This window comes from Cetorhinus maximus, chromosome 25, assembly GCF_964194155.1.
Source record: "Cetorhinus maximus chromosome 25, sCetMax3.hap1.1, whole genome shotgun sequence".
In the NCBI taxonomy this organism is placed as follows: Eukaryota; Metazoa; Chordata; class Chondrichthyes; order Lamniformes; family Cetorhinidae; genus Cetorhinus; species Cetorhinus maximus.
The window spans coordinates 840,961-864,045 of record NC_135903.1 but is presented as its reverse complement, the minus strand read 5'-3'; the positions used below and the strand labels follow the sequence as shown (position 1 = coordinate 864,045).

At 40.1% G+C, this 23,085-nt stretch overlaps 1 protein-coding gene across 7 annotated transcripts in view; it reads right to left on the bottom strand.

Moving 5' to 3' along the window:
• Nucleotides 1–23,085, bottom strand: part of LOC144667784 (signal transducer and activator of transcription 5B-like) — a 246,403-nt gene that overhangs the window by 56,631 nt on the left and 166,687 nt on the right. For 5 of the 7 annotated variants that reach the window (XM_078529225.1, XM_078529224.1, XM_078529232.1 and 2 more), the window contains one exon: nt 7,535–7,643. The gene's annotated coding sequence lies outside the window, so the exon portion shown is untranslated. Of the gene's footprint in view, nt 1–4,428; nt 4,533–7,534; nt 7,644–12,190; nt 12,323–23,085 lie in introns of those variants that run through there. The other 2 variants (XM_078529229.1, XM_078529230.1) reach the window with 2 other exon arrangements.

Here is a 23,085-nt window from a genome sequence, read left to right as displayed (position 1 = left end):
AGATGGCCATTAACAGATGTCAGCATTCCAGAATGAAAATCTTGCATCTTTGTCCTCACTCAAGGGGCATGGTTGTGTGTCCTCTTGGTATGCTGTCTCAACCTTGTGAATCCTCATGGGATCTTCTGTACATTTTGATGTTTTGGCTTTGCACAACTTCCCAAAGTGTCCTATTTGGTTACATTGTAAGCATTGAGCTGAAATTGCCAGACACTGATCATGCCTGTAGGGGGCACTTTGCTTCACAGCGCTGGCATGGTCGCTCTACTGGTTGGTTAGGGTATTGCTTCCCTTGGCCTGGAGCGTCCCTGCGTCTGTGCTGTTTCACTAACTGCTTCACGTTGTACAACTGTTTGCTTTCTCCCCTTAAATTGGTACCTATGCTGTAAATGGATTTCAGATTGCCTGCCATTCTGGATGGCTCTCTAAAGGGTTAGATCTTCCTTCACTTGAACCATGTCTGAGTGTGTATTTTCTGTCACTCCTACAACTATTTTATCCCTGATTAGTTCAGATTTCAGGTCACCGTAATCACAGCCTTCAGCCATTCTGTACAGGTCATTAATGAAGGAGTTGGCAGGTTCTCCTGGCTGTTCTATTAAATTTCTTCCATTAAACACATCTATTAAATTTAGCCCTTTCAAGGATTTTGTTACTTCTGAGGTTAAAATAAATGTTAAATTATTTTAAAACTTCATCAAACTTTGCAGATGATTCGTTGATTTCTCGTCTAGCTATTATACCGTCGGCAATCCAGCCTACTGAATAAAGCAGTGTGTTAACTTGTTCAGCTTCTTATTTATCTAGACCCGAAGTAATCATGTATGTAAGGAATCTCTTTCTCCCGAGTCTCCAATTTTGTAATTGATCTGGGCTTTGGATAAATTCAAATTGATCTGAAAAAGAGCGTATTTCTGATCCATGGTTACATTTTTTGAATTGCAGATTCAGCTTTAAGAGGCTTCCTAAACTCCAACAAGGCGCCACCGTACATTTCGTCACAAAGGGTTTTCCCGGGCTTGCCAGTCTTGGCAGACTCCTGCAGTAATAGTATTTGAGATCTCAGCATTTAAATGTTTTCAACAATGGCTGCTTGAATTGACTGGTTAGAGTCTTCCCCGCTTTAGCACAATGTTCTTGGGTCTTGCTGGGTTTTTTTAAGCTGTCTACTCAGCTGCAATTAATTTTTAATTATTATTTATTTTCTTTGTTCTGACTGAGCTCGGGAATTGGGTTTCTCGGACTACGATTCAAACGGCAATTTCTGACCACTGCAGTATTTAACTTTTCAGGTCTTGTGCTGTCCAGGAATTTTAAATTCTTAGCTCACCTCTGCTAGGTCTGCTGGCTTCACATACTCTGACTATTGAAGCTGGACTTCCACAGGATTCAATGGAGTCTTCTGCTGCAGTGAGGAATTTAATTTCTGCCTTCAGCTTCCAAGCCTTTCTTTGGAGCCTTTCTCTGGCAATTCCTTCTGCACCTTCCCTTCTTGAGCTTTTCTTCAGATCAGAATGCTTCTTTGACTTTTCCTTCAGTTTTCCAGGATTTTAATTTTCTTCTGCAGTCTCTGCAAGGTTTTGAGTTGTTCCATTCGCTGCCACCATGTTGTAAGGTGTTGGGTGTACTTTGGTAGGTCTATTTAAGTTACTTGTAGTCTTAGGTAGTTCAACAGTAAGTATTTATTAGTTACTAGAAACTATATACATAGGTACAGTAAAGGTCCAAGCTAGGAGCTGTCTCCATGCTTGCTTCTACACATGGCTCTGTCCAACACTACACAGGCCCCTTTGTGTGGGTCACGTGTTCTCTATCATCACTGTGGGGGTAGTATTGTACCCAATCCCACATTAACCCTTTATGTGCCAGTCCGTTATACTACGGGAGGGTGGGGGGGATGGAGGGGATTCCTCCTTCAAAGGCATTAGGAAGGGGGGTACCATTAAGACTCAACCCCGCCACTTGATGCAACCTCCCCCCACGCCCCCTCCTCCATGCATGAAACACATTCTGCCATAATTTACTTCTGGCCTGGGTCGCTTCATGATCAGAATTCTCCAGAGCCTGTCGTTCCAGCAGCAACCATCTTGTGTGACGCTGCTGAGCAAAAACGCTGCCAGTCTCTGATTAGCCAGCAACTCTCGGAGGTTAGGACTATCACCTCCAGGGTCTTGATCCTGGAGAAATGCCCTTTACTGGCCTCACAACTGCCTGATTGGCTTCTGATTTGGCAGCCCTTTTCCATAAAGCAATACAGGTCTCTCACCCGCTCTCCAGCCAACAGGGGAGACACCCCTGCTTCCACCAAAAGATTCCACCCTAAGTAACCGTTATGATGTAGGAAAGCACAGCAGCCAACTTTAGTATAGCAAGGTTCAACAAACAACAATGAGATATTGCAAGAATGTAGCTTTTTGAAGATAGAGGATCAGGCTTTGGAAGAGTTATCACCACTGTCATGGGTTACATCATCGCTATAGAAACAGAAAAAGTTTATGCTGAGGCTTAAAAGCAGATAAGGGAGGCCCAAGGTCTGTGCTGGCCACAAACCTTGTCAGAACATAAGAAACAGGAGTAGCAGCCCATTTGGCTCCACCATTCTTCTACTGTTAAGCAATCCCCTGGAATTGAGGATGACTTGTTTTCACTCCAGTTCGATGGATTCTGAGACGGCTGATAAGTTAAATGCGCTATCTGCTGACTTTGTCAAATGCAGGACAGGTGATTCTCGGAGGGTCAGGTAGATGAGTTGTTTGGAAGTTTACGTGCTCTAACGCCTCGGCTTTGCCTCTGCATGTTCTCAACAAAGTCTCTTCATGTGTTTAGTGCTTTCCTGAATGAACCTTCTTCATTTTGGTCAGTCACAAGCCAGGGATTTCCATGGATCAGCAGGGATGTTTGACCTCTTCAGGGATGCTTTGAAGACAGTTCTAAAGTGTTTCCGCTGTCCTCCTAGGAGTCTTCTGCCATGAATGAGTTCCAAGTAGGGCAGTTGCTTCAGGAGTCTAGTGTCAGGAAGGCAAATGACATGCCCTGCCCAACGGAGCTAGTTTTGAGTAATTAGCATCAATGGGTACATAGGCTGTACGTCCTAGTGATTGGCTGATCGAATCAAACAACGCGTTCCTCCAGCTATACTTAGTAGTAGGCAGAGTGCAGACTGTACTCAAAGAGCCAAAAATTGCAAAAACCCAAAAACAAAATGTCTATAATTAGATGTGATTCTGCGGTTGGGAAGAACAATCCTGAGTATGCTAATAACTACACTAACAACAGATTTAAGATAATCAGTTGAGCTCGCCAGAAGCAACATGCATTCATATGCAGGGATCCGTTCTCTAAAAAAGGGAATATGTTCACGCCTTGCGCCTTTTTTGAATTACTCAGAAGCCTGGGGAGCCTATAGTTAATTACCTGTTGCTTTTTCCATGGTCAGAGTCGATTTGCCAGCCAATCAGCACTCCTTTTCTCTTGTGATATAAATTGTTGTGATCGCTTAAAATTTGGCATTCTTGTGTTTGTCCTGATGAGTACAACCTTTAGCAACATCTCTCTTTTCAGCAACATTAACAATTCTTCATGTAAAATAATATAGCTGCTAATACAGGTAATGAAAACCTGCCTCATTTGGTAACACTGCCTCATTAACAATAATGCAAACCTAAGTTCAGTGACTCACAATATTCCATTCTTTAAAAAAATGCATCAGATTGATAAAGTCAGAGAAAGTAGTTCATAGAATGCAATTCACACCTGTGTATAATTCCAGTAAACTGTGTTGCTTCACAAGCAGTTGTCAACTTCTTAATATTTAAAAATTGAGTCAGACAAAACAAAAATCAACTATACCACATGACCAGGAACACATTCACAACCGTAGACCTGCAATTTTCATGGTGGGGCGGGGAGGACTGAGTAGATAACTGTTTCAGAGGGTATCCGTGGGCACAATGTGCCGAATGGCATCCTACAATGCTGTAAAATTCTCTAAATGTCAGAAAGTGTTGTCAATGGGTGAAAAATTTGAAATGCTTTTCAGTCACTATATGTACACCACCTGATGTACTGAGAAACAGCAGAAAATTTGGACTTTTTGAATTTTTAACTTTACGTTTTATAATCAAATTGAAGTCCCTCCTGAGGTAGATATAATGAAGTTTTTTGATGTTGTTAATTAATTTACCAGTGTTCTCTCCCCTATGAGTTTCTTTTCAGATATGTTTTCCTACATGTAAACATGTAAAAGTACAGAGAGAAGTAAATCAAATAAACAGTGCAGCTTTCATTCCGAGTTTTCACATTTTCAATATCTTTGTATACATGGCTTAGTTTCTCACATTGCTCCTCTCTTAATCTTTCAATTAATGTTATTTTTTTCTCCATTGATAATGATGCATTATCATTGTTACATTAATGCTGCAACCTTACCTGCATATCTTGAATGCCAAAGCATCACATTTTCTCTTCTCTTTATTCTGAATGCATCTTCTGCTTCATTAACCTGGGTTTGCATTTTTTCTGATTCAATCCACCTTACAAATATATTGGTGACATTTGTTCAGGCAGACACTTTGAACTGGGGTGTTGAACTATCCCAGCATCACCCATTATTAAATCAACTTTCATTTGCATGGCACTTTTAACATAGTAAAATGTCCCAAGGCACTTCACAGGAGCATTATCAGAAAACTTGGCACCAAGTTACAGGAAGACATTTGGACAGGTGGCCAAAAGCTTGGTCAAGGAGGTAGGTTGTAAAGACCAACTTAAAAAGATGAGAAGAGTGAGAAAGAGAGAGAGTGTGAGAGAGAGAGGGAGAGAGAGAGAGACAGATTTATGGAGAGAGTTGCAGAGTTCAGACCTGGGCAGCACATCAGGGATGTACAAGAGGCCAGAACTGGCGGAGATCTTGGAAGATTATATGGCAAGAGGAGGCTACAAAGATGCTGAGGGGCAAAGTCATGGAGGGATTTGAACACAAGGGTGAGAGAGATTGCTAGACCAGGAGCAAACGTAAGCAGAGATGATCAGCAAGCAGGACTTGATGTAGGTTATGATACCAACAAGGTTTTTTGATGAACTCAAATGGAAAGTGAGCAGCTGACCAGGAGAGCATTGGAATAGTGAAGTCTGGAGGTAACAAAGACATAGATAAGGCTTCAGCAACAGATAGGCAAAGGCAGGGTGGAGATGCGTGATGTCACTGAGATGGATGTTAAGTGGTCTTGGTGATAGAGAGGATTTGTGGCCAAAAGTTCAACTAGAGGTCAAATGGGACAGATTGTGAACAGTCTGATCAGCTTCAGTGGCCAGGAATAGGGATGCAGTGGATGGCTCAGAAATTGAATTTATTGCTGTTAGCCTCAATATTGCTCTTATCGTAAAGTCCAGGCCAATGTTTTGGTCTTCCCATTGTTCAGCTAATTGCCAGACAACCAGTCTGATATAATATGCATGTGATCTTGGAGTTGAAATAAGTGGCAGAGATGTAAAGTTTAAAGTACTGTATAAATGCAAGTTATTTTCTATTTTTACCATACTGACTCAGATCAGCCAACTCATCATAGACTGAAGTTCAAACCTGAAGCCTTCCTGATTAATGTAACTTTCTTCCCACTGAGGCTTCCAACCAAAGAGACTGACCAAGCTTAAAACATTTCAGAGCAGTTTACTCCTTGCCTAGTCAGAGTTTGGCCATTACCACTGTCCTCCATGACAGTGATAAGATCTGCATGACAAACTCCACTCATCTACACTTATTAAAAAAGACTTGCATTTATATAGCGCTCTACGTGAACCAGACATCCCAAAGCGCTTTACTACAAACAAAATACTTTTGAAGTAGTCACAGTTGTCATGTAGAAAGCACAGTAGCCAATTTGCACATAGCAAACTCCAACAAATTGTAATATGATACTGACCAGATAATCATTTTTGGTCATGTTGATTGAGGGATTTAGGACAGGGTGTTTCGAAATTGTACCAGGGGATTTTTTACATCCACCCAAGCAGGCAAATAGGGCCTCGGTTTAATGTCTCAGCCGAAAAGCAGTACTTCCAACAGTGCAATACTTCCTCAGTACTGTATTAAAATGTGAGTATTGATATTTGTGCTCAAGCCCTGGAGTGGGATTTGAACCCAGAAGCAAAAATGCTACCAACTGAACCACAGCTGACACTTAAAAGTTATAAGTAACTAGCTTCAAGTGCATTTCAAGAACATGTTGAAGAGCATTTAAGTCATGAAAAAACTTGTGCACTATTAGACCCAGCCTCAGACATTTACTAATGAAAAGGACAAGAACATAGAAAGATTATCTCCAGAATCCCCTCCAATCATACGGTGTCCTGACTTAGCACACATCATTCCTTCATTGTTATTGCATTAAAATCCAGGAAATCTCTACAAAATGGCATTACTCGAGCCTCATCACAACAAGGACTAGCAACTGAAGACAGAAAACTAGCACCCCATTGTGGCAATTAGGAATAGGGAATTAAATGCAACTTTGCCAATGCCCTCCACATCATAACAGTTAATTAAGCAAAAGTTCTCTAGCCTATGTAACCTTGTATGAAACATTCTTAAATCTAAGCTTTTTATTAAATCCATGTTGCCATTAGCTATTCAAAGCAGGGGATTAATGAGAGAATCCTGGGGAGAGCTGAAGTTTGCAGAATTGCGTCACTAGATTTCTATCTTATTCAGTATTTGTTTAATCATTAGCATGTTATCTCTGTTGTGACGCATATGTATATAAAATTTGCTGTAGGGTGAGTACCATTTTCTTCTCAGTAGTTTATTCATGACTGTGCAATGCCTTTAGCAGTGGGGAGCAAAAATCTTATTGTCACTAGGTTTGTAATCCAGAGGCCCAGGCTAATGTTCTGGGGACGAGGGTTCAAATTCCCATATTTGGCAGCTGGCGGGATTTAAATTCAATTAATAATCTGGAATTGAAAAACTAGTACTAGTGACATGAAACCATTGTCCATTGTTGTAAAAACCCATCTGGTTCATTAATGTACTTCAGAGAAGGAAATCTACCATCCTTACCTGGTCTGGCCTACTTGTGACTCCAGACCCACTGCAATGTGGTAGACTCTTAACTGCCTCTGAAATGATGTGGCAAGCCATTCAGTTCAAGAACAATTATGATGGGCAACAAATGCTGGCCTTGCCAGCAACACCCACACCCCACAAAACAATAAATTAAATATAAACCCAACTTAAATGCTGACAGAGAGCTGAAAGCAAATTTTCTGACCATTGGAAGAACATCAGGAACAAGAACCTCAAAAAATATTTTGTAATTTTAATTATTACTGTCATAGCAAAATTCAAGTATTTAATTTCAATCACATTATCTTTCGGTGGAATTGAAAATTTTAACTGAGCACTAAACTTAATTTTTTGCCCAAGTTATTTCAGAACAAGAATTTTAATCTTCAATATAGTTGGTATTCAAATACATGACATTTGGTGTTAGTTCACACATATGTAACATGTTATGACTTGATCTGACACACTTACCTCGGTCCCAATTTTAGCTCACCAAGCAGCTTATTCTTCTTATACCACCAAACACTGCTACATTGGACTATAACGTCATTCAAGTGTCGCTTCCTGATTAAATTGTGTTCTACATGTACAGAAAAGAAAGAGCTTAGATTCACATCACGCCTTGCACATCATCAGGACATCCCAAAACATTCCATAGCTAATGAAACTTTTGGAAAGTGGTCACTGTTGAAATGTAGAGAAACATGGCAGACAATTTGCATGAAACAACTCCCCACAAATATCTATAAGGCAAATGACTTATTCTGTCATAGTGATGCTGGGATAAATGGATCCTTTTTTTGTAGTGGCCTATTCATTGAGTGAGTGGGCCCTTTTACTTTTTCTGCACAGCTGCATATGTGCAATAACTTAAGGGGCCAACTTTTGTTCAGCCTGCACGGGAGCTTCTGACTCAACGGCTTTTGTATCATTAAATTTTTTGTTAGTTAATCCCTCCTCCTCTTCACCTTCTCAGAGACCTTCCCTTTTTCCTTCCTGCTCCCTTCGCCTGGTTTAAAAACTCTTAATTTCTATTGTTCTTCGGTTCTGCTGAAAGGTGATCGACCTGAAGCTGCTTCTCTCACAGATGCTGCCTGACCTGCCTGAGCATTTCCGGCACCTTTTGCTTTTATTTCAGGAACTTTTGGATTTCTATGCGGCCGTGCAGCTTAGTGGGAAAACTAGTTGGGGTTGATTTTAACTCAGTAGCACTGGTGTTAATTTGATGGTAAAATCCTCCAAATGGGGCTGGCAGGCTTAACTGATCATCAACGTTCTAGTTTTTAAAAAATCTTACATGGTTTGTGGACATCACTGGCAATGCCAGCATTTGTTGCCTATCCCTTGAGGGCAGTTAAGGGTCAACCACACTGCTATGAGTCTGGAGTCAGGCCAGGATGGCAGATTTCCTTCCCTAAAGGACATTAGAGAACCAGATAGGTTTTTACTAAAATCAATATGATCTCATGGGTCACTATTATTGAGACTCATCTACATTTCAGATTTTTTTGATTGATTAGTTGAATTTATTAATTGAATTTAAATTCACCAGCTGGTGCCATGGTGAGATTTGAACCCTTGTTCCAAAGGGTTGGTCTGGGCTTCTGAATTACTAATCCACTATGCCACCATCTCCCCCTAGTTGCTGCCATTCTGCAAGTGCATGCCACTGGGTGGAAAACAAATGCAAGTACCTGCCTGAAATAGGTGATAAACATTCCCCACCTGTCCAAAAACCCAGCTGCAATTTTACGGAATGCAAAGGAGGTACTCACGCCACAGGCTTCAGGCTTGATACTCACATTGATCAGACAAAGCTAAGTTCCTTAAAAAGAAACCATAGCTTACCACTTGGGTTATGGCCATAAAAATGTTTACACTTGTATTTTCTCGTAAATGAAAGGAGCAAGAGTACATTTTCTTGCTTGACAAAATTACTGCAGCTAGGATCACACCTACCCCTCCTTTCTCTACCACCCCCAAACACCCCAGCCCAAAGTATTGGTCAGTATCCCAGCCGGCCAACATTTCCAATGTCCAAAAGCAGTGGGCTGCCTGGGAAGCTGGTTTGATGCCAGCAGCACACCAATGATATTTAACTGCCAGCAGGACCAACATCCCAAGTTTGACTAAAAAAAGTCACAATATGTATGTAATCTTCTTTCATAGTCATTCTTCAGAAATGCCCAAGAACATTTTTTTCTGTCAAATATCAAGAGTACATGGGCACGTTGATGTCTCTCATGCATAAATGATCCCTTATCTTTCTCCAAATCAAGGTTTGCCTTTATACATGCTACGCTAAAATAACTCAGTGGCTGGGACAGAACAATGCAGCAAAATTACCCAATTACTCAAGAGAACAACTTTATTCTAAAGGCATAACATGGTTCCCTCAACAGCTCAGTGGGCAAAGGCAATTTGTCATGCAACAATGAGTCACGCAGACCAGAATGTTTTTATCTAAGCTCCCAATCTAAGCCAAGGGGCAGAGTGTGAAACATTATAACTGGCCTTAGGGGTAATAAAGAGCTATTAAATAAAGAAATTAAGAAAGCCAGAGTTTCAACTTCTGATTGGCATCTAGCACCTCCTGTTGGAAACTACAGAAATATAAAATTTAAGCAACAAAAAGCTTGGGCTGTGAGTTACCATTGACCAGAAACTGTGGCCACAAGAGCATGGCAGAAGCTGGGAATTCTGAAGAAAGTAACTCATCTCCTGACTCCCCAAAGGCTGTCCACCACCTGCAAGGCACAAGTCAGGAGCGTGACAAATACTCTCCAAGACTGGTTGAATGTGGCTCCTCAAGAACACTCAAGAAGCTCAACACCCTCCAGGACAAAGCAGCCTGCTTGGCTGGCACCCCATCCACCACCTTAAACACTCACTCCCTCCATCACCTACACACATCTTGTAGATGGCAGCAGTGTGTGCCATCCACAAGATGCACTGGAGCAACTCACCAAGGCTCCTTCAACAGCACCTTCCAAATCCGTAACCTCTACAATCTAGAAGAACAAGGGTAGCAGATACATGAGGCTACCACAAGTTCCCCTCCAAGCCACTCATCATCCTGACCTGGAAATATATCACCGTTCCTTCACTGTCTTTGGGTCAAAAGCCTGGAACTCCCTCCCTAACAGCACTGTGGGTTTACCTACACCACAGGGGCTGCAGTGGTTCAAGAAGGCAGCTCACCACCACCTTCTCAAGGGCAATTAGGAATGGGCAATAGATGCTGGCCTAGCCAGCAAAGCCCATGTGCCGTAACTGAATCTAAAAAAATGAATTTAAAAACATGCACAAGGGAGACCCAAGATGGCATGGATGGATAATAGCACAACACTGGCCTCTCTATAAGACGGGCAGTGAGGGCAGCGGAGAATAGAAATCAGTGGCCAATCTTCAGAATAAGGACGGATGAAAGACATTTGGGAAAGGTATCCAACAAGGGTCAAGGCCTTCCAAACAATACAAGATTGAAAATAATGAGTCCTCAAGTGTTTTGCACCCACGTTAGGATAATCCTATTTTTAGATGCTCAATGTGCCGGAAAATAGGTACAAGATATAATTATTTTATAGTACAATAAATGTAATTCTTTAGTCTTTGAAAGCAATTGTTCAAACTGTCTAAAAAAAACTTACATAGGAAAGGTATAACAATAGACTGCAGCACATGTACAACACTCCAGAAGTATTGCTAATCAAATAATGTTCAACTGCTCATCGTGTTGTATTGTGATACCATGCAATAGCATTTGTCTGTGAGAAAGTAATTCAGAACTCAATTGGGTCACTTTGACCTTGCTATGTTTTTCAAACCACCACAGTAATGTATATCCAATAGATAAGAATTCAACTAATTTTGTTCAACAGCAGAAGCTGTCATCTACCATAAAATCTACTGTTAACCTGGACTTGAATGTCCATCTGGTTGCCTAAAATTTGATTGAAAAATGTTTTGCCACTAAATGTTGCAATTTTCATTTTGAAGAGGAACATAATTCAGAGCTCACTGATACAGGAGTAAGCCATTTAACTCCTCAAGCCTATTCCACCATTTAATGAGATCATGGCTGCTCTGTGACATCACTTCATACATCCATTTTTGCCCCACATCCCTCAATACCTTTGGTTAACAAAAATCTATCAAATCTCAGGTTTAAAATCAACAATTAATCTAGCATCAATTGCTGTTTATAGAAAAGAGTTCCAAGATTTGCTACCCTTTGCCTGTAGATGTGTTTCCTAATTTCACTCCAGAAAGGTCTGGTTCTAATTTTTAGTCTATGCCCCCTAGTCCTGGATTCCCCGAGCCAGCAGAAATAGTTTCCCCTATCTGCGCTGTTCCTTTTAATGTCTTGAAAATTTCCATCAGATTACAGGTATCCACCATAAAGGATTCACAATCTACACTAATATTTGAACACAAGATATTCCAAATCTGCTTTGTGCATTACTAACATCCAATGATAGTATATGAATAACATATACAATGTCTTTAAAAAGGGGCAATAGCATATTTTACTTGTTTAAAGATGAAATTTGGCTATTCACCCTTGTCTATAATGTACCTAAAATTATTTTACCAGAATAGACCTATGTTTCACTCTCAACTGCAGTAACACCCATCAAAAATGCATTTAACAGTTCATAGTTTCAATTCTTTTATATAACTAGCAATGTTCCAAAATATATTTAGAGCCAGCCTCACAATGCACTGCATATTGACTCAGACCTGACAAAATTTTGAATGAAATTTCAACATACTATTTCAAAAGAACAGCATTTGAAAAAGACAGAGGATTCACTTCATTTCTCAAAATGTTTCTTGACACAATAAACACAAACTAAAACATTTATAGTCAGTCAGGTACTGTATTTACATTTGCCAAATAAATTTGGTCAACACAATTACTTCAATACTTTCACCACACTTTCTTCGTGTCAGTACTTTCTGGTTAAGAGGACTCAGAAGGATCATATCTTGGGAAAACAATAGTATAAGCTGCAAAATTTGGTTTTTTTTAAATTCAGCATACTAAATTTATACTCTTTTGAACAACCAACTTGCATTTTAGGGGTAAGGGGCACAATATTTCCAAATTAGTATAATACCTACTGTTAATGGGCAAACTCCTCAGCCAGATCACCAAAATCAGAAGCCTTACTTGTGGTAAATGTACTCGTTTACAAAAAGATATACTTAAACTACTGTCAATTTCAGTACAATCAACACAGAAAGGCTGCAGGTAGCAACATGTTTCCTTACAAAATGTCGTCTAGCCTGCACAAACCAAATGAAAAGAAATTCATACTGCCAACTTTCTCTACAATATAATTTTGACTCGGCCTGATGCACAAAAAGTAACTCTCCCAGTTACACAGCATTTCTCCAACAACAATTTCTAATAGAAACTCCAAAAGGATGGTATCTCTTTATTGGCTATGGAGATTTTTTTTTAAAAAAAGCTATGTACTATATCCTTTATTGTACTACTCACTTACTAAATGTTAATTCATAATCACAAACATACCCTCAAGTTAATGTGTGTTACAGCATTCAAACAAAAAGGAAAATTACTACTGTTGCAATCAGTTGTAATATTTTAAAGACACATAATTCAGTAAAAAGATCAATATCCTATTGAGATTAGAGGCCTGTCTTTGGAGGCAAGGGTGGAACAAACCACACAGTTAATCCAGATGCATTGTGGAAATACTGAAAAGAGAAATAAAAAGAATATGAAGAAAATGAGATTGCAGTTAATACTGTCTTTTGAAGAACAAGCATCAGCACTGATGAGATAAGCACCTGTGCTAGCATTTTCATTGTAGATACACCCACCGGACTTGCAGTCCCTGATATGGGAAACCAAATTTAGGGATTAGTACTTGAAAAATTGAAGAACTAATTAATATCCTTCATTGACCTTAAACTGCCTTAGAAAAATGCATTCAAACATATACTGCCTGCACTCAGGTTTCCTTCTTGGCATTTATGCACTCCAAAAATACTCAAAAATGAGAAATAAGATTTCGATAATTGAAATGAAGCCAGTATTTGGATAATGATTTCAATTTCTGTAAATTGTGTCAGTATAATTCAATACACCCTCCAAATTTCCCAGAATAGAGGCACTTCTTTGACCCTTGAAAATAATTAACATCCCCAAGATGATATTTTAGTATTTTAAGAGAAATGACGTTGATTAAATGCAGTAACTGTTGTTCTACTTGATATTATCTTTGATAGCTGGCTGCATGTTGTGTTAATTACCAGCCATCATATGTAATTTGAAGTATTTGGCACAGATCAATGAGTCAAGCTGCCCTAAACAATTTCAAAACAGGCTAGTTGAGTGCCATGCTGTGATAGTGCTTTTGATTGTCAGCTATATCTGGAGTGAAGGTATGGGGTCTATGAATGTAGGGTGATTATTCTTTGCAGTCTTTTTGACACTGTTAGGGGGGAATAAAGGGGTACAGTAAGAATTTATTGCAAGGGAATGATACTGTTAGAATCTCCAAGCAGCCAGTGCCTGCAAGTACATAAACAGTGAAAAAGCATCAGATGAACCTTATACACTCTCGAACTTTGTACACCTTCAGGGTTTGCAATCACCAGCAAGGCCTGGGAGTCAGGCTGGAGGCTTAGGTTGTAAAAAAACAACTAAGATTGAGCCTGTTTACAGCAGATAGGGAAATAACAGATGGTCCTAGTTTAGGTAGGAGGGAAGGTCTCTGCCTGGGTGAAAATAGGGACATGTGATGCATGTACCTGTTACCAGAGATGTCTGTTTAATGTAAACCAATATGTTGATGAGATCGGAATCTGGAAACTGTTCTTGTACGTGACCAATAATGTATAAATATGTTGAACACTTGTAATTTAGCAGAGTACTGTCTCAAGTTGTACTGAGATGGTGCTCTCCTTGCAATTGCTCGAATAAATGATCGAAACCTGTACCTGAGACTCCTGTGGTCCGTTTGGCAAAGACACAACAGACACACAGCTCTGTAAACAAACTGATGCCCCAGCATCTGGTGATTCAGACAGCAGAGATAGGGGTAACCTGGTCCCATGGCAGTGTTCCGCCTCATGAGTGAAAAACTGGTTAAGGATCAAATTATGTTGAGTGAAAGTTGGTCCAATAGAAAGTGCGTCTGGGGAATTGATAATTAAAAGTAGGGAGATGGTGGATGAATTAAATAGCTTCAGTCTTCACGAGAGAGCACACAAGTAACATCCTGGAAATAGCTGTAAATCAGGGAATTGAAAGGAAGGAGGAATTCGGGAAAAATACAATCACCAGGTCCAGATGGACTTCATCCTAAGGTCTTGAAAGAAGTGGCCAATGAGATAGTTGATGTATTGATTTTAATTTTCCAAAATTCCCTAGACTCGGGGAAGCTTCCATTAGATTGGAAAATAGCAAATGTAACTCCTTCATTCAAAAAGGGAGGGAGGCAGAAAGCAGGAAACTACAGGCCTGTTAGCCTAACATCTGTTAAGCTAGGAGAAGAGATTGGGCCTGTATTCACTGGTGTTTAGAAGAATGAGAAGGGATCTCATTGAAATGTATAAAATTCTGACAGGGATGGGCAGACTGGATGCAGGGTTGATGTTTCCTCTGGCTGGGAGTAGGCGTTGAGATAAAAGGTCAGCTATGATCATATTGAGTAGCAAAGCAGACACGGAGGGCTAAATGACCTACTCCTGCTCCTATTTTCTATGTTCCTGTCATAAGGAAAACGTTAGAAGCTATTGTTAAAGATATCATAGCAGGGCACTTAGAAAAATTCAAGGCAATCAGGCAGAGTCAATTGGTTTTGTGAAAGGGAAATAATGTTTAACCAATGTATTGGAGTTCTTTAAAGAAGTCACATGTGCTGTGGATAAAGGAGAACCGGTGGATGTACTGTACTTAGATTTCCAGAAGGCATTTGATAAAGTGCCATATCAAAGGTTATTACAGAAAATAAAAGTTCATGGTATAGGGATTAACATATTGGCAAGGATAGAAGATTGGTTAGCTAACAGGAAGCAGAGAGTTGACATAAATGGGTCCTTTTCTGGTTGGCAGGATGTGATGAGTGGTGTGCCACAGGGATCAATGCTGGGGCCTCAACTTTTTACAATTTATATAAATGACTTGGATGAAGAGACCAAAGGAATGGTTGCTAAATTTGCTGACAACACAAAGATAGGTAGGAAAGTAAATTATGAAGCGGACATAAGGAGGCTATAAAGAGACACAGGCTAAATGAGTGGACAAAGAACTGGCAAATGGGGTATAATGTGGCAAAGTGTGAAACTGTCCATTTAACAGGAAGAATAAAAAAGCTTATTATCTAAATGGTGAGAGATTGCAGAACTCTGAGATTCAGAGGGATCTGGGTGTCTTAATGCATGAATCACAAAAGGCTAGTATGCAGGTACAGCACGTAATTAGGAAAGCTAATAGAGTGCTATCGTTTATGATTGCAAAAGTAGGGAGGTTATGCTTCAGTTATACAGGACACTGGTGAGACCACATCTGGAGTATTGTGTACAGTACGGGTCTCCTTATTTAAGGAAAGACGTAAATGCATTAGAAGCAATTCAGAGAAGGTTTACTAGACTAATACCTGGAATGGGCGGGTTGTCCTTGAGGAAAGGTTGGACAGGTTAGGCTTGTATCCACTGGAGTTTAGAAGAGTAAGAGGCAACTTGATTGAAACCTTTAAGATCCTGAGGGGTCTTGACAGGGTGGATGTGGAGAGGATTTTTCCTCTTGTGGGAGGATCTAGAACTAGGGGTCACTGTTTGAAAATAAGGTGTTACTCGTTTAAGACAAAGATGTGGAGAATTTTTTTCTCTCAGAGGGTACTGAGTCTTTGAAACACTCTTCCTCAAAAGGTGGTGGAAGCAGAGTCTTTGAATATTTTTAAGGCAGAGCTAGATAGATTCTTAATTGGGATAAGCAGGAATGTGGGGTTGAGATTACAATCAGATCAACCATGATCTTATTAAATGGGGGAGTAGGCTCAAGGGCCCGAGTGGCCTACTCCTGCTCCTAATTTGTATGTTCGTATGTAGCTCAGGAGAACATCTTTACTATTTTCGATTCATCAAAAATAGTAGAAACATGCAAACCACAGTTCTTTTAACTGGCTCATGTTAAGTAAATAAATGAAGAGTTGATTTTCTTACAGCCTAACCCTCAGTCTGATCAAAAAGAACTACTTGACAACATTGACCTCAAGTACTGTGAAGAGGGTTTTTCATTCAATCCTAGTCTCGCTGTTTAACCTAGATGTTGGGCAGGTAAAGACACAATCCTGTTAGTCAGGGAGATGGGGCCTCATTATCAGATTCAGTATCACTGACTAATCCAAGTATAACAACTAACAAAAATGCAAACAATTAAGCCTATTTTTGCGTGTGGCTCCATGAGAGTTAGTTGATCAGTAGTACCTTTCAAAAGTGGCTCTTTTTCCCATTTGTGAGTTAGTGAACAGCATACAAGTGATTTACCAGTAAAGGATAGTGTACAAAGATAAAAATAAAAACAAAAAACAAAAACAAAAAACTGCGGATGCTGGAAATCCAAAACAAAAACAGAATTACCTGGAAAAACTCAGCAAGTCTGGCAGCATCGGCGGAGAAGAATAAAGTTGACGTTTCGAGTCCTCATGACCCTCATGAGGACTCAAAACGTCAACTTTATTCTTCTCCGCCGATGCTGCCAAGGATAGTGTACAGATGCATGACCTTCACTGGATACAGATTAGGAAAGGACTCCCAGGTGATTCTCACCTCCACAATACAGGGGTAATGAAACATTGTCCCAGCTCAAACAATGGATTTTAGCATGGAACCTTCCAAGTCTGCATGGATCAGCTACTCATAGTCTTGACTCACTGAACCATCATGGACCTGCACCCAATTAGCTATACTGGTAAAAGCAAAATACTGCGGATGCTGGAAATCTGAAACAAAAACAAAAATAGCTGGAAAAATTCAGCAGGTCTGACAGCATCTGCGGAGAGGAACACAGTTAACGTTTCGAGTCCGTATGACTCTTCATCAGAACTAAGAAATATAGAAATAAGGTTAAATTATAAGCTAGTTGAGGGGGGTGGAACAGGTAGAGCTGGATAGAGGGCCAGTGATAGGTGGCGGCAAAGAAGAGATTAACAGAGCATAAGAGACATGCGGAAATACTGTCGGAGAGAAAAGCAGTACTTCTTCAAGGTAGGCATTCCTGGAAGAGAAGTGGCAGTCAATTAAACATCTGAAACAAAAACAAAAATAGCTGAAACTTGTTTTTGTTTCAGGTTTCCAGCATCCGCAGTATTTTGCTTTTATCTTAGTGTTTAATTCACTGCCACTTCTCTTCCAGGAATGCCTACCCTGAAGAAGTACTGCTCTTCTCTCCGAAAGGATTTCCGCTTGTCTCTTTTGCCCTGTTAATCTCTTCTTTGCCTCCACCTATCACTGGCCTTCTATCCAGCTCTACCTGTCCCACCCCCCTCAACCAGCTTATATTTCAACTTATTTCTATATTTCTTAGTTCTGATGAAGAGTCATACGGACTCGAAACGTTGACCGTATTCCTCTCCACAGATGCTGTCAGACCTGCTGAGTTTTTCCAGCTATTTTTGTTTTTGTTAGCTATATTGGAAGTCGTTTTGTGTGACGCGCACTTCATGTACACTTTCTTACTAATGTCAAGATTTTTGAGCAATCCTTTAATATCAACATTTTGAATGAAAATATTTTGTCTACATTTACCAGTCACATAGTTGCATGCCTCCAGCCATGAGGTTGTACTATGCTTCAAAACATATGCATCTGTCTGATACTTTGTTTTTCCAAAAATACTTTTAATGATTTTCCACCACATTTGCAGGACACTTGAACATCATGGCAAATAGTTTCTAGGTCTTGAATGACTGAGTCCTGCACCTGGATCTACCTGAGCACAGAATCCAGAGTGGCACTTCAGCGCAGCACCACTAAAGAGCTGTATTGCTGGATTTATATAAGATGTTTTACTGAGGCCCTGTTTGCTCAAGCAGATGGATGTGCAAGTTCCCATGAAGCTATTTTGAAGGGCAAGAGAGGTCTTCCCCAGTGCCCTGGTCAGTTTTAATCTCTCAAACAGATTAAACAGACCATTAAAACAAATTATCTTGCCATTATCTCATTTGTTTATTTGGCACAGGGCTGTGCACAAAGTGGCCATTATGCTTCCTATATTTCACAGTGCCAACCTGCAAAAAAAAGTATTTTCTTGGCTGCAAAGCACTTTGGGACAACCTAAGGCTGTAAAAGTTGCTATATTAATTCAATCTGTTCTTCTTCTCACTCAACATTTCAGTATTGCACACATTTTTCACTGTTTCTCCCCAAATCTTGATGCAATTTTCTTCTCCATTCAAAAGCTTTTTGTACATCTCCAATGTTTTGGTATAGCTCTCATACACTATTCCTTTACTCATGTCCAGTATTTATGTAAAGCATAGTCTAGGCAAGATGATGGAACAAAACATTCACGAACTCAGAGTAGGCAGAAGTTGTGATGCAGCATCTTACGAGCAATGATTGAGGGCGCAGATGAGGCAGAAGGATGACTTACTGAGAGTCTAGGACCAGAAGGAAGCCAAAGTTAGGTTTCAAGTGTGAAAGAGGCAAGCTTCAACCATTAGGGAGGAAGGAGATTTAGGAAATGTGTGGTGAGATTGTTGTCTGTGACCCAGGTATGCATCATTAATGGATGTGCACTCTGGGTACAGGCAGTCAAGTGGAATCTGAGAACTGGGAGGAGTCAGGAGGTTGGAGATATTTGGGTGGAAACAGGAATCCTACAGCCTCTATGCAAACGTTTCCATTATGAAGGGTTGGGGATTAAGAGTATTTATGTGTAGAATCATGGAGGCCACCAGGGTGGCAATGCCATGGGAGTACTGGCAATAGCTGAACTAGAAGGGGCCTGGGTTATGTCAGCACTTAAAGGGAGGAACACAGTTTGCTTAGGAACAAACAAGCAATCCAGCAACTCATTACCTGTTTTAGATCATAGTGAAAACATGATTGCTGTATTCATGCCCAAAATATTTTTCCACAGTAGGACAAAGTAAATGGATAGACAATGAGAGACTTATTAAATTTAATTCTTTAACCAAGGCAATCCAGTACTCACTACATGATTTAGGTATCTAAAGAAAAACACCAATGGGTGTAATGAACTGACATGTTGAAACTAACAATTAGTTCATAAATCCCTGAATTATGCATTAGTTTGAAATATGTCACACACTCTCTTCTCTGCATTATTTATACAAGACAGAGAAATCTTTAAAATATGTCAATATGTGTACCATAAATAATATCCTTACTTTTTAAATGCAGCCAGTCTTAACAAAGAAAGACAAAGGCTGACAACTGCCAGAACCTGTAGCAAACAAATATTCATGTTTCTAAACAAAAGTTCACCAGCATACATAAAAATGCAATAATTACGTTTTATTTCATCATTACAATAGGAAAGAGAGGATAAAAACATGTTGGAAAACTGTAACATGCATTTTCAGAAACCTTGATTCTCTAAAAGCAGAACCTTGTTACAATTATGAGGTTTTTAAAATTGTTATGCTTTGTGATCATGTCTTTAGTTGAAAGTAAAAATGAAGGGGGTCATGTGACAAGTTCTGAAGTCTGCCTGACAGCAAACCTGGATGGTTTGATTGTTAGAGATTAAGGGCAGCAGAGATTGTTTTACTGGGAAGGTGGTGCAAGGTGTTTACACTTTGAGACAATGGCAGGAGGTCACATGATCCCTTCATTTTATCTTCAATTAAAGACAGAGTCCCAAAACATAACCATCTTATAATTGCAACACAGTCTCAACACTTTTCTCGGACTTTGGAGAATGTTGGCTTGTAAAGAGTTGTACTTTAAACTGTCCCTTTACTTCTAAGATAAAAGAGCGAGAGGGTAAGGGTTTCTAAGATATCCCTGAAACCCACAGCCAAGTTAGCCTTCCAGAATGCAGGAGAGGGAGAACAGCTCTAGGCAGCAGGATGCTGTGGTTCACCATGCAGGAATATAGGTGGGAGCTCATGCTCAGATTACAACAGCCGAATTCATGAGCAGTTAAACAAGGCTGGAAGATTCACTTAGTTTGCACTAGAGGAAGAATCTCCAGGGGAAAAAAACGTCACTGTCAAACTCAGTTCTGAAATTAAAAGTTCCCAGGCTGAGAAAGGAAAGGACCAGAAGTAAACTCTCAGGAGTGAAGAATCACCTTGGACTAGTTCCGCGAGAACGGAATGTCTACTTAAAGAACAGAGTAAAGTGCATGTCAAGTGTGTTTTCACTTGAGCTAAAAAAAGGGAGAATGCTCTATTTATTGGTTTAAAGTTGTCTACAAAGATAGTGTTTAGAAAACAGTGCTTTCAGTCTTTTATTACAGGATTTTATTAAATCCTCAAAATGTGAAATCTTATTGTGGCATCCCTTCAGCTATTAACTGGAAGTTGGAATTTCTTTTTTAAAGTAATCAGTTTTTACAGAGATCATAATCTAAATATATATTATATGCGCTAATTTCTAAGCTATACAGAGTGGGTATGTTGAATATTAAATATTTTGAACTAGAACTAATGGGATGCCTGAGCCTGCAGGATATTTCTATGTGTGCCATATTCTCTAAGCATTCCTTTTTTTTTTAATTCATTCGTGGGATGTGGGCTTCTCTGGTTGGGCCAGCATTTATTGCTCACCCCTAGTTGCCCTTGAGAAGGTGGTGGTGAGCTGCCTTCTTGAACACCTGTAGTCCATGTGGTGTAGGCACACCCACAGTGTAGTTAGTAAGGGGGTTCCAGGATTTTGACCCAGCGACAGTGAACGAATTCTAAAAAATAGAAGCGCAAATATTGTTGATGCTGCTTTGCAAATATCACACGTTTTAAAATAATTGGGTGAGAAGAAAATTTCATAGAGCATCAATAACTGTTCTTAGGCACAATATCTCACTGCTTCCTTCAATTACAGACCATACTAAACCAATAGCAGGGTTGGGGGAAGCAGCCACAAGCCAAATAAAGAGAGTCAGATAAAGATCTTTGAATGGCAGATCAAATTCATGCAGAAAAATGAAAGGCTCTGCACAATAGAAGGAAAAATCGATGTCACACCTATAATATCGGTATAATAAAACGAGGTAGAACTGCAGACACTGGAAATCTGAAATCAAAATAGAAAAGGCTGAAAATGCTTAGCAGGCCAGGCAGCATCTGTGGAGAGAGAAAAAGTTAATACTTCAGGGTGATGACCTTTCGTCAGACCCGGTAAAAGTTTATTTAACAGGGATATTTAGCAAGAAGAGAGGCAGGAAAAGGCTGGGGATGAGGAGAACAAAGGGAAGGTTTGCGATAGGTTGATGGGAAGAAGTGACCGAATTAAAGTGCAAGGCAGAGGGATGGCAAATGTTCAAGTGGCTGGAGAAGGGTGGGAGAAGGTTGCTCCTTGACCTCAATGTGAGGTGGTTGATTTTTTTTTTAGTTTTCTCTATCTCCCTTGCTCATTGTCCTGACATTTCACCAACTTGATTCCACTCCCTCTTTACAAAGTTTCAGGATGATTGCAACAAGTGTTGAACTACGTACAAATTAAAGTGTTAGAGGTCAGGAAGAAAATGCACAGTCCCCTGTGATACTGAACCGTGAAAGTCAAGAAGAGCCCAAGTTCAATCTCTAGCAGTACCTAGGAACCCTGTGATTTGTGTGGACTCTCCAAAGGCAGTGTAAGACTTTGTTGTGAATCCCCTGTGGATAACTCATGTTCCTATGAGCCTTTGGTCAACTTGATCATTATATTCTTCTCGGAGTCAATTTCAATTATTGACTGTTCTTAGGGAAGCCATCATTATTTCACTGTAGGCTTCTGCACCAAGTTATGGCATATAAGGTGAATTAGCATATACTGTCTCTGCTTACAAAAGAACATGATGTCCACGCAGAAAAAATACTAGAGGATTGCTGATGCTCAAGAGAGTAGTACATAAACACCTTCAGGAGACAAGGGGAGAAAAGAGGAAAGGGTTTGAACATTTGATTGCTTGGAAAACAGCATCTAAAACCACTTTCCAGTCACAGATCAATTCATTCCAATCTACGTTGGGACTTCAAAAAAAGGGCAGAAACAGCTTTGCAACCTCAGAGCTTGTGACCCCCAAGCCTCATCTTGCAACCCCACTGGGGGTTGTAACCCACAGTTTATAATTCGTTAGTATGTGGAATTCTCTCCTCCAGAGAGCAGTAGAAGCAGGATTGTTGAATATTTTTAAGACTGAGTAAGATAGATTCTTGATTAACAAGGGAGTCAAAGGTCATAGGGAGTTGACAGGAAAAGAGAATTGAGGCATAATCAGATCAGCCATGATCTTATCAAAAGGCGGAGCAGGCTCAAGGGGCCAAATGGCCCATGCCTGCTCCGAATTCATATGTTCATATTTATGTTCGTATATACATATGGCACTATTCTGATGGATGTCTAAATAATTAAGTATAGCATCTGACATGTCTTAAACTCTGAAGAAGAGTGATATGAGCCTGAAATGTTAACTTTGTTTCTCTCTCCACAGATGCTGTGACCTGTTGAGTTTTACCAGCACTCTCTTTATTTCAGATTTCCAGCATCCGCGGTATTTTGCTTTTATCTTAACAAGCTGTAGGTAAACAAGCTCAAAAAATGGCGGTTTCATTCCCGATCTATTTTCAGTTTGTTGATATTGGGCCATAACTTCCATGGAGTAGCAATCACAGTCAGATTGCCACTCCACTCCTACTTACTTGCACTAAGATGCAGCTCAACCTTCGAATTTGGGCCGGGTGAGAAATGTGCAGCACAGCGGGTTCCCAAGGCCTTCTGTCAAGTGTAGGAGAGTCAGGGGAAAGGAAAACATGCACCCCCCCACCTTTTTTTTTAAGCACTAGCTGCCATAAAACAGGTTTAAAGATCCAGCC